Raw genomic sequence first — 12,220 nt, forward strand, 5'->3', positions numbered from 1 at the left:
TGTCTTAAGAACAAAGCTTCTCCATCTTCATGCTGCACTGTATGCTGGAAATTTTCTCATATGAGAACTCTTCAGGCTGACATGATCATGTATCCTGAAGGACAAGGCTTCTGTGAGATACACAGGGAAGACCAAAAGTTGTTCTGTGAGCAAAACCAGAACCTACTCTGTGGGACCTGCTAAAAGTCAGGGGATCACAGGAACCACAAACATTGGCCCATTGCAGTGGCTGCTCTGAGGTTAAGGAATAATTTCCTGGCAAGTCTGGAAACTTTTAAAAATTCTCTAGAAAACATTCAGAGACTTCTTAGGTAAGAAAATGAGAAATCTGTGACATGGACTATGATATGGACTAACCCCAAAACAACAACCTATGAAATGTTTCTGAAAGAAATTTATGCAGTAGAGAAATACCTATGGAGTTAGAAGAAGGAGGCTGAGCCATTACAACAGGAGGAATTCATTGTGGGGAAGATGAACAAGATGTTCCGGGAGCTCTGTCAGCTTCTGAAGGAGGTGCAGGCTGCACAGGAATATCAGATAATGAAACCAAAGGAGGCATGGGAAGCCAAGATGTCCAGACAAAGTAGGTTTCTAATAGATATAATCAAAGAGTTGGAAGAAAAGATTCCAAAACCAAAAGTAGAACTAGTCCAAGAGTTTGCTCAGATTTCCAATATGATGTTTCACAAGCTTTACATAGAAGAGCCTTTCTATCCTTTCAGTCCAGCGTTCCATCGTTTGTGTTACTTTGTGGCCAACGAATTTTTACAAAACTTCCAAACATTAGGACTATCACAGGGCTACAATTGCTACAACTTGTCTGAAGATAAAAAGACCTTATCGTAGATGTACCTGCCTCCTCAGCAAAGACATATGCCATTTACCCAGCTGGGAGTGTTGAACTTGAGATTATGATACTAGACATAATTGTGATCCCTTTTATGGATCTGTATGGCTACTAACCCTGAAGAGAAATGAAAACATTATAACATTGCTTGAACACATTCTTGCATGACTGAGAAGCTAAACCTTTTGCTGAGAGACCATATTTGTTTAATGTTTAAATCAGGACCTAGGTTATGCTGATCAGAAACACATTTAGATCTGAAGATTGACACCAGTTGTTAATGTTAGTGCAAGTCATCTCTTGTTGTAATCAGCTAGGCGACAACAATGGATACAGTACTGGACGTGGAGTCAGGAAGACCTGGGTTCAAATCCAGCCGCAGACACTTACTAACTGTGTAACTCTGGCCAAGTCAACTATTCTGTTTTCCTCAGTTGTCTCAACTGTAAAATGGAGGAAACAACAGGGTTGTTGTGAGGATTAAATGAAATAATATTTGTAAAGCTTCTAGCACAGTGCCTGACACACAGTAGACACTGAATAAATCTGGATTGATTCATTACTACAGAACAAGCCTTGGAAACAGTAGGGCCTGAATTTGAACCTTACCTCGGATTTTCACTGTCTCTGAGAAGCCAGAAAGGTTAAATTTTTGTGTATAACAGAATGATATAAAAGAAAATAATTTTTGCCAACCCACCAAGTTACAAAGCAGAAAAAGGAGAAAATAAGAGTTGCTGATAAACTGTACAGGAGACCTGGACTTTCTCAAAAATAAAATGTCTTCAGGATAAGAAAAGGGACTTCTGTCAATATTATGTCAACTGGGGAATGATATTTGGTAAAGACAAGGTCAGAATTGTCCAAAGGTATAAAACTTGGGGTAACGTAATAGAATTTGGTACTCTTTTGCAGGTTACCAACATGAATGTATTTAGCCTGCATGCATGCATGCTGGCTACTACATGTGACAATCAATAAACTTCTCACAAACTTGAAAAAAAAAGAAAATTACAATAATAAGACAACATAACAAAATTTATGGGATGCAAACAAAAGCACTGGTTAGGAGAAATTTTATATCTCTAAATGCTTACACCACTAAAATAGAGAAAGAGTGGATCAATGAATTAAGCATGCAACCAAAAAAACTAGAAAAGTAACAAATAAAACTCCCCAATCAAACACTGAAAACCTGAAAACCGAGATTAATAAAATGGAAAGTAAGAAAACCATTGAAATAATAATAGTGCTGATTTTATGAAAAAAAAAACAAAATAGATAAACCTTTGGTTAATTGAACAAAACAAAGAAAACCAAATTACCAATATTAAAAATGAAAAGAGTGAATTCAGCACCAATGAAGAGGAAATTAAAGCAACAATTAGGAGCTATTTTGCCCAACTGTATGGCAATAAATCTGACAACCTAAATGAAATGGAGGAATATATACATGCATGTGCATGTGTGTATGTGTGTGTGTGTGTGTGCGTACAGATTAACAGAAAAGGAAATAGAACACTTAACTCTATTTTAGAAAAAGAAATTGAACAAGACATCAATTAACTTCTTAAGGAAAAAAAAATTCCAGGGCCAGATGGATTTACAAATGAATTCTACCAAACATGTGAAGAACAATTAATTCCACAACTATATAAACTATTTGGGAAAATAGGCAAAGAAGGAGTCCTACCAAGTACCTTTTAAACACAAATATGGTGCTGATACCTAAACCAGGAAGAGCCAAAACAAAGAAATAAAACTACAGACAATTTTCTCTAATGAATATTGATGCAAATATTTTAAATAAAATATTTGCAAGTAGATTATAGCAATATAATCACCAGTCTCACACATTATGACTAGGTAGGATTTATACCAGGAATGCAGGTCTGGTTCAGTTTTAGGAAAATTATCAGCATAATTTACCACATCAATAATAAAACCAATAGAAATCATATGATTACCTTAATAGATGCATAAAGAGCTTTTGACAAAATGCAGCAACCATTCCTATTAAAAAAAAACAAAACAAAACACCAAAGAACCCGAGAGTAAATAGAGCTTTCCTTAAAACAATTAGTATCCATCTAAAACTATCAGCAAGCATTACCTGTAATAGGGATTAGTAGAAGCCTTCCTGATAAGATCTGAGGTGAAGGAAAGATGCCCATTATCACCACTAATGTTCAATATTTTACTATAAATGTTAGCTTTAGCAATAAGAAAAGAAAAAAGAAACTGAAAGAATTAAAATAAGCAATGAAGAAACAAAGCCATCACTCTTTGCTGATATGATGGTATACTTAGAGAACCCTAAAGAATCAACTAAAAAAACTACTTGAAATAATTTACAACTTTAGCAAAGTTGTAGGATATCAAATAAACCCACAAAAAATCATTAACATTTCTATATATTACCAATAATGCCCAGGAGCAAAAGATAGAAAGAGAAATTCCATTTAAAATGACTATAGGTAATTTAAAATACTTGGGAGTCCACCTACCAAGACAAACCCAGCAATTATATGAACACAATTTCAAAACACTTTTCACACATATAAAATCAGAACTAAATATGTGGAAAAATATAAATTGCTCATGGGTAGGCCAAGCCATTATAATAAAAATGATAGTTCAACCTAAATTGATTTACTTATTCAGTTCCATACCAATCAAACTACAATACTTTATAGAGCTAGAAAAAAAATAATAAAATTCATCTGGAAGGTCAAGAATATTAAGTAAATTGATAAAAAAATGCTAAGGACGGTGGCCTAGTCATACCAGATATAAAATTATATTATAAAGCCGAAAGCATCAAAACTATCTGATACTGGCTAAGAAATAGAATGGTAGATCAGTGGAATAGGTTAGGTACAGAAGACACAGTAGCAAGAGACTATTGTAATCTACTGTTTGACAAACCTAAAGACCCCAGCTTCTGGGATAAGAACTCACTATCTGACAAAAAGCTGCTTTGAAACTGTAAGACAGTATGGCAGAAACAAGTTATAGACAAATATCTTATACATATGCCAAGATAAGGTAAAATTAGGACATGATATAGATATAAAAGGTGATACCACAAGAAAATTAGGAGAACAAGGAATGGTTTAACAGTAAACTCTTTGAAGAAGGGAAGATTTATGACCAAACAAGAGCTTTACTAGATGTAAAGTGGGTAATTTTGATTATATTAAATTAAAAAGATTTTACACAAGCAAAACTAATACAATCAAGATTAGAAGGGAAGCATAAAGCTGGGAGGCAATTTTATCACAACTATCCCTGACAAAGGCCTCATTTCAGAATTGATTCAAATTTATAAGACTACAAGTCAAAGGAATACAAAGATACAATAGTTAAAGTATATGAATAGGCAGTTTTCAGATAAGTTCTCTATAGTTATATGAAAAATGCTCTAAATCACTATTGGTTAAAGAAAGGCAAATTAAAACAACTCTGAGTTATCAACTCACACCTATTAGATTGGCTATTATGATAGAAAAGGAAAATTATAAATGTTAGAAAAGATGTGGGAAAATTGGGACACTAATACACACTTCGTGAAGTTGTGAATTGATCCAACCATTCTGTAGAGCAATTTGGAATTATGCCCAAAGGGCACTCAAACTGTGTATACCCTTTGATACAGCAACGCCACTACTAGTTCTATACCCCAAAAAGATCATTAGAAAAGGAAAAGGAACTACAAGTACAAAAATACTTACAACAGCTCATTTTGCGGTGGTAAAGAATTGGAATTGAGGGTATGCCTATCATAAAGGAATGGCTGAGCAAGTCGTCGCATATGAATGTAATGGAATACTATTCTGCTATAAAAGATGAGGAGTAGGCAGATTTTAGAAAAACCTGGAAAGGCGTACATGAACTGATGCAAAGTGAAGTGAGCAGAACCAAAAGAACAGTGCACCATAACTACAATATTTTATGATGATGAACAATGAATGACTTAGCCTCTTCTCAGCAATACAATGATCTAAGACAAGTGCAAAAAATTCATGATGGAAAATGCTATCCACATTCAGAGAAAGAACTGATAGAGTCTAAATGCAGTTTGAAGCATACTATTAGCACTTTCTTTTTTTCCATGTTTTTTTTTCCCTTTCAGTCTGTTTCTTCTTTTACAAAATGACTAATATGGTAATATGTTTTGCATGACTGCACATATATAACCTATATCAAATTGCTTACCATAGTAGGGAGGAAGGAGGGAAGAAAGGGAGGGAGAAATTTTGGAGCTCAAAATTTCATTAAAAAAAATGAATGTTGAACTAGACCTACTCACTTAGTAGGAGATGCCCCATAGAACAAATGAGAGTCAGTCAAAAGGAAAACTTACTAAAGGTCATTAGATTGCTTGAGATGTTGCAAGATGTGAGCTGGTACCTTAAGGGGAAAGAACCAGGGAAGCTTTTACCAGTCCTAGGAATGTAAGCTGTCTTCTTCTCTGTGTATTTTTTCCTCCCCTGAAAAAACACAGGAGTACACCAGCCAAGAATTGCATTTGAGTTTGGAGCTACAGGCAGTGGAAATTACCAGCCAAGAGTAAGCCCAGTTAAACTAGTAGAATGACCCAACCAGTAGAAATGTCATGCCCTGTTAGGACCAACTCTACCATACTCAAAGAAAAGCTGCAGAGGTAGAAAGACCTGGAAGCCTTACAATGACAGAGATATGAATTACCTTGGTCACAAGTATTCCTATGAGTATCCCTCACTAATAATATATTATAAATTTGTGTACCATCTTCCCATGGCAACTGGGTGCACTTGAGAGAAGAGTTTGCCTCCCGTCTTACGGAAGTATATTTTATTGATATTGTTCCTACCAGGCCATTGCTTTGAACCAATTATGTCTACTGACTGGTAAGTATGCCACTGGGATTCTATGAGCTGTAATTTTTAGAGGGATAACCCCAAGCTACCCCTTGAATCTCATGCTAATAAGTACCATCTAAGGACTAGAGGGTGGCTTATTTTTTATATGATTTATATTTATTTATAACCATAGCATTTCCTCTGGAGTACTGCACATTCCAGCAGATTGTTTTTTGGGGGGAGGGAACCTGTGAGAAGGCAATAATAGATGTAGGTGGGGGGGGAATGAATCAAGAAGGGTCTCATTCCCAAGCTGAATTTTTAATTGAACTAGAGATTCTACAGCAGATAACCTAGTGCATTCAAGGCATGGATAGGGAGTGCATTCCAGGCATAGGAGATGCCCTGTGCAAAGGTATGCATATAGAAAAAAAGGGTGGGAAGAATAGCAACTTGACACATTTCTCTAGATTACAGATAACCATGAAGGGGAATAATGAGTGATGATCATGGAAAGGTAGGCTGACACCAGAGTGGGAAAAGTTTTAATCTTAGCACCTGCAAAAATTTGTATTTTATTTGCATGCATTATTGTTGACAAGAGGAAGGAAAATCTGAGTACCATATTCTAGAGTGATTTCCTTCTCCCTTTAGCATTTTCTAGTATTTCCTCCCCAAAGGAGAGGAAACTTCAGATGAATTTTGAGTGTGATTTTAACAACCATAGATGAGAGGGATATTTGTAGATGGAACATTTTTGTGTAAATCTCTCCTTTGCATTCTATTTAGTTATGTATAGGCTGTATACCATGTCCATCCCTACAGGAAAAAAATATATATTATATATATATATGTATATATATATAATACATATATATATATACACATATATACATACATATATATATATATATATGAGAGAACTAGGAGCCTGAGAATTAAACAATAATTCATTTGGTATTTAAAGTCAGGGTGAAGAGCAGGTTTATAAAAACAGGTAGATGTGATATCCTGGTTAAATGTAAATCTTCAGAGGAATAGGAGAAGGGGTAAGGAAATGTTTTAAAGAACAATGAATTCTATGCAATCTTTGAAGAATAAAGGAATAGCCTGCTTGATTAGGCTAATAAGGCATATGCTCAATCATCAATGAAGGAGATGATGATGTAAGATCAATTATAACATTTAGAAAAATGCACTTCTAGAAGTTAGGAAGAGTTAAAGGAGTATTGAAATCTATAATATACGTAACAAAGATTAATTTATCCTCTTTGACAAGTTTGGTGATAGTAAGACATTGACAACAGAAAAGAATTCATGTGGGATTAAATAGAAATTGACTTTATGGATGTGCCTGAGTTCTTAATAGGCATTTATCCATGTAGTGCGAAGAAGTGCAAATTCCTTCAGTCTAGAACAGATATGTGACATGACCAATTATTTTGCTTGGTTAATCATTTTTTACCCTTTTCAAGTGAAAAGAATTAGTGTGAATTCATTCTTTTTTATAGACATTAAATTGACTTTCATTTTATTTCATATAATTTGAATGACAAAACAGCTATCACATCCCATTTACATGTATAGACTGATTCTTCAGATTAAACATAGTATCATAAATTTAAATCTAGAAAACACTATTTTTGTTTTTGTCGCTGAGTTGTTTCACCTCTTTATGTCCCCATTTGGCATTTTCTTGAGAAATATACTGGAGTGGCTTGTCATTTCCTTCTCTAGTTCATTTTACAGATGAGGAAACTGAGGCAAGCAGTTAAATGACTTCCTCAGGCTCACACAGATAGTAAGCTTCTGAGGCTGGATTTGGATTCAGGTAAGCTCTTCATTCTCCAATTGATGTTTTTATGGCATTATGTCTATTCCCCTCATCATTCTGGTCACTGTTCTAGGTATACTCCAGATTAATAAGTGCTTCCATAATTTGGCCTTACTCAGAAGTAAGGCCCCTCCTGACATGTCATGGTCTGACAAGAGCAGTTACAAGAGAACTCTCTTCTTTTTTGCAGGGGTGGGGTATGCTATGCTTTTGAATAATTGCATGAGCATTTTTGGCTACCATGACACCTTGTTGATTCCTATGTAACTTACAGTCATACTGCTAGGTGCTACAGTGGATAAAGCAATGTACCTGGAGTCAAGAAGACCTGAGTTCAACTCAAGCCATAGATGTAAACTTATTAGGTGTGTGTCACTGGACAATTTTATTTAATTGCCTCTGTTTCCTCATCTATAAATATAAATAATCACTGTATCTATTTCTGAGTGGTACAGAAATGACACTTTTGTATTTTGGTGCTAGAGAAGACTTTTGAGAGTTCCTTGGACAGCAAACAGATCAAATTAGTTAATAATGAAAGAAATTAATTCCGACTACTCAATGAAGGACAAATAAGGAAGTCAGAGTTAAATACTTTGGCCAAATAATAAAACAGTATGCATTAGAAAAGTCTCCAATATGGTAAAAGATTGAAGACGAAAGGAGAAAGGAAGGGCAGAGGATGAGACGATTAGATAGTGTCATGGAAGCAATGAATATAAGCTTGGACAGCCTTTGGGAGATAGTTGAGGATAAAAAGGCCAGGCATGCTATGGTTCATGGAGTCATAAAGAGTCAGACACAAATGAATAAATGAAGAAAGATAACAAAACTTCCCAGGCTTGTTTTGAGAATCAAATGAGATATTTATAAAGCACTTGGAAAATACTGAAATGTCAAATAAGGGCTTATTGATACTAATTATTATTTTTTTTCTTACTCAGATCTTCACAAGAATTATTACCCACCCATACCTCCACATATACTTCTGAAGGTGATTATTTCTTATGTAATATATTAAAGAGAGACCCTGAAGAACGGCAATCCATTACAGACACTGAGAATATATGTTTAAGCATATGATAAAGATACATAATAAAATAAAACAAGTTGAAGGAAGATACTGATTCAGAAATATATTTTTATAGTCATACAATCTTACTGGTATTAATGGATAAGGGAAAGAGTTAGTTTTTCTTCTAAAAGTATGTTTGCTGAAAAAAAAATCACAGAAGCAGAGAAGTGAGAAGGATCTTTAAAATCTTTAAAACCAACTCCTCTCTTTTCACAGATGGGGAAAGTAAGGACCAGCATAATTAAGGAGCTTCCCCAAGGTCACATGCCTAGACAGTGGTAAAGTCAGCAATAGAATTCATAGTTCTTGATTCTCGGGCCTAGATGACATCAGTAGGGCTGAGTCTGAAGTCCAAGAATACCTGAGTTCAAATCTGGCCTTACACATTTACTTTGTAAATAATTTAGCACTTAGTCTGGCATATAGTAGGCCCTTGGTGAATGCTTTTTTTCTTCCTTCCCCCTCTTTTCATTGGTTTGTCTTTTTTAAAAAAATATATACATTTCAATGATTTAATGTATAACAATGAAGAATGAACAAGGAAATTGAGATAAATTTAAAATGTACATAATTTAGATTGTTTGTTTCCTACATTCATGCCTTATACAAGGATTTAAGATGCGGACCTGCTTGAGGGAAGTCAGGCCCTCAGTTAGGCAAGGGGATTGAATAAGATGGCAGATTTTGTGTTTGATATGATGATAGTCATTGCTACTTCCAATTCCAGTCCTTACCTTTCATGCAAAACTTACATACATGCTAGAGTTCAAAAGCTTCATAAATCCTAAGGTACTGACTTATCCCCTTTACAAATTCCTTATCCATCCTCCATTATGTACTTAAGGATATGAGACCAAAGCCAACCTACATTCACTAGGTCTTCTGGGTTGAAAATTAAAGGACTTCAAAAGCCAATCTTAAAGGAAAGGTTCTTCTATGTAAGATAACTACAACTCTACGTGGAAAGCTATTGCTAAATATTAAAATAATTTTCCATGATGATAAAATAACTAATATTTCTACATCAAAACATTAAGGTTTTTATGTCTTTATTAACTGGTAATTTTTGGATAACAATTTTTTCTCCCCAAGAGAGCAGAGGAATATCAGCTACGTAATTCTTGCCCTCATTATCAGTGCTAGTCTCTGTAACTCTACCCATGCAGAGACAAGATTCTCTAAATTCAAAGTTTTAAAGTGAGTATATAGAGGCCACTGCTCTATTTGAACAATGGGTTCAAAAGATTCTCTATGTCTTCTCCCCAATACACAATTCCTGTTTTCCCATGTTTTCAGGCCCTAACATCTCAAAGGGTCACCAGTAATATAGTTATGTTCCTTCTTTCATGCTTTACTGTTTTGTTTGTGTGGCAGCATCAATGACAGCAAAAACAAAGTACCCATGCTTACCTATTAATAATTTATGATTAGGCAGCTAGGAGGTATAGTGGATACAACACTGGGCATGAAATCAGGAAGGTTCATCTTCATGAGTTCAAAATCAGCCACAGAAAATTAACTTACTGAATAACCCTGGCCAAGTCATTTAACCCCATTTGCCTCAGTTCCTCAGCTGCAAAATAAACAGAAGAAGGAGATGGCAAACCACCCCAGTATCTTTGCCAGGAAAACCTCAAAAGAGGTCATGAAGAGACAGATATGATTCAATAACAACAACAACAATGTATGATTGATTTCTTTCCACAATTCTTGTAGAATTGTGATATATGGAACAACTAAAACTGCTTGTGCTCCTAATTGGATAAGTCCAAACTAGTTCACTTTTAAATAAAAATATTTTAACATTTTAAAAATTGATTTTAAAATCACCTCTTTCACAATAAAGTTCTAATCTGACCATGTCACTCCCTTTTTCCAAAGTCTTGCTTCCTCCTCTTGTTTCCTCCCTCCCTCTTGTTTCCAAAATAAGACATAAACTCCTCAAATGGCATTTGATTCCCCAATACATCTCCAAGCTATATTCCCAGATTCACCTCACTGCAATCCCATTTACCTAGTATTTATTCAGGCCAAAGTGGGATACTAATAGTTCCCCTAATAGTACATGCCATCTCTCACCTTTATGCATTTATGTTGACTATACCACATGCTTGGAATTCACACTCTCATGTTTACTATTCATAATCCTTATTAGTATTCAGGTCTTAGCTCAAGTGCTAACTTCAATATGCAGACTTCCTTTTATTCCCAAGGTATAGCACAGTGCTTTGTACATAATAAAATAATAGGATTATAGTTTTCAACCTATAAAGAAACTTAATCCAACTCTCATTTTACAGATGATGTAACTGAGGCCCAGAGAGATTATGAGACTTCACCTATGCCTCACATGTAGTAAGCAGCTGAACAAAGATTCAAAGTAAAGTTCTTTGAATCTAAAACCAGCTGTCTTTCCATTTCACTACTTTTCAATTATTTTTATAAATTTCATTGAATTGAGTTAAATAACTTTAAGAGAAATGTGAGATAGTAATTATCCTTATATTAAACTTAATAGGTACATATAGGGGAGTCGCTCTGATCTTCAGGGTCCTGGGACTCACATGTGCTGATTCAATGTTGAAATACTTAACATTTTGATATGATGCAGTAATCTCTTGGTCACTAGATGGCACTAGGTGGAGGAGGGTGCAAAGATGATTGGACACTGAGCCAGGAGAGGCCACCCACTAAAAAGACAGTAAAGGGAGAAATACTCTCTTCCTCTTCTCCTCTCTGCGACTTGTGATTTTGAACTCTCTTTCTAGAACTTCCAATGAGAAGGGAAGGGAATATTTCTCTCCTTCACCCCATTGCGTCAATTAAGGCTACTGCTTTGGCAAAAACTAGGTATGGACCAATATCGTACAACATAAACCAAGATAAGGTCAAAATGGGTATATGATTTAGAAACAAAGGGTGATCTATAAGCAAATTAGGGGAGCATGAATACCTGGCAGATCTATGGAAAGGGAAGAATTTATTATCAAACAATAGAGTATTATTATATTTTAAATGTACAATTCTGACTACACTAATTTTTTTAAAAGTTTTTGCACAAACGAAAACCATTGCAACCAAGATTAGAAGGAAAGCAGAAAGCTGGGGGATTGGGGTGGGACTTTACAGCAAGTGTCTCTGATATATAGGAATATGTTTCTCAAATATATAGGAAAATGAATCAAATTTATAAGAATACAAATCATTCTCCAATTAATAAATGGTAAAAGGATATGAAAAGAGAGTTTTCAGATGAAGAAAATGAAGCTATTCATAGTCATATTAAAAAAAAAGAAGTTCTAAATCACTATTAATTAAAGAAATTCAAATTAAAATGGCTCTGAGGTACCACCTCATACTTATCAGATTGGCTAATGTGAAGAAAAGGAAAATGACAAATGTTAGAGGGGATGTGGGAAAATTAAGACACTTATGTTCTATTGGTGGAGTTGTGAACTGAGCCAAACATTTTGGAGAGCAATATAGTACTATGCCCAGAGGACTAAAAAGCTGTGCATACTCTTTGACTCAGTACTAGGCCTGTAACTAGTATTAGTACTTGACTCAGTACTTTGACTCACTACTAGGCCTGTCACACAAAGAGATTTTTTAATATG

At 34.9% G+C, this 12,220-nt stretch overlaps 1 pseudogene; it reads left to right on the forward strand.

The window, feature by feature from the left end:
- Positions 1-474: 474 nt before the first annotated feature.
- The window catches only part of LOC114024445, a 111,313-nt pseudogene continuing 99,567 nt past the window's right edge, over positions 475-12,220 (forward strand).

The sequence above is a fragment of the Vombatus ursinus genome, unplaced genomic scaffold (genome assembly GCF_900497805.2).
Source record: "Vombatus ursinus unplaced genomic scaffold, bare-nosed wombat genome assembly UNPS02014821.1, whole genome shotgun sequence".
Taxonomy (NCBI): domain Eukaryota; kingdom Metazoa; phylum Chordata; class Mammalia; order Diprotodontia; family Vombatidae; genus Vombatus; species Vombatus ursinus.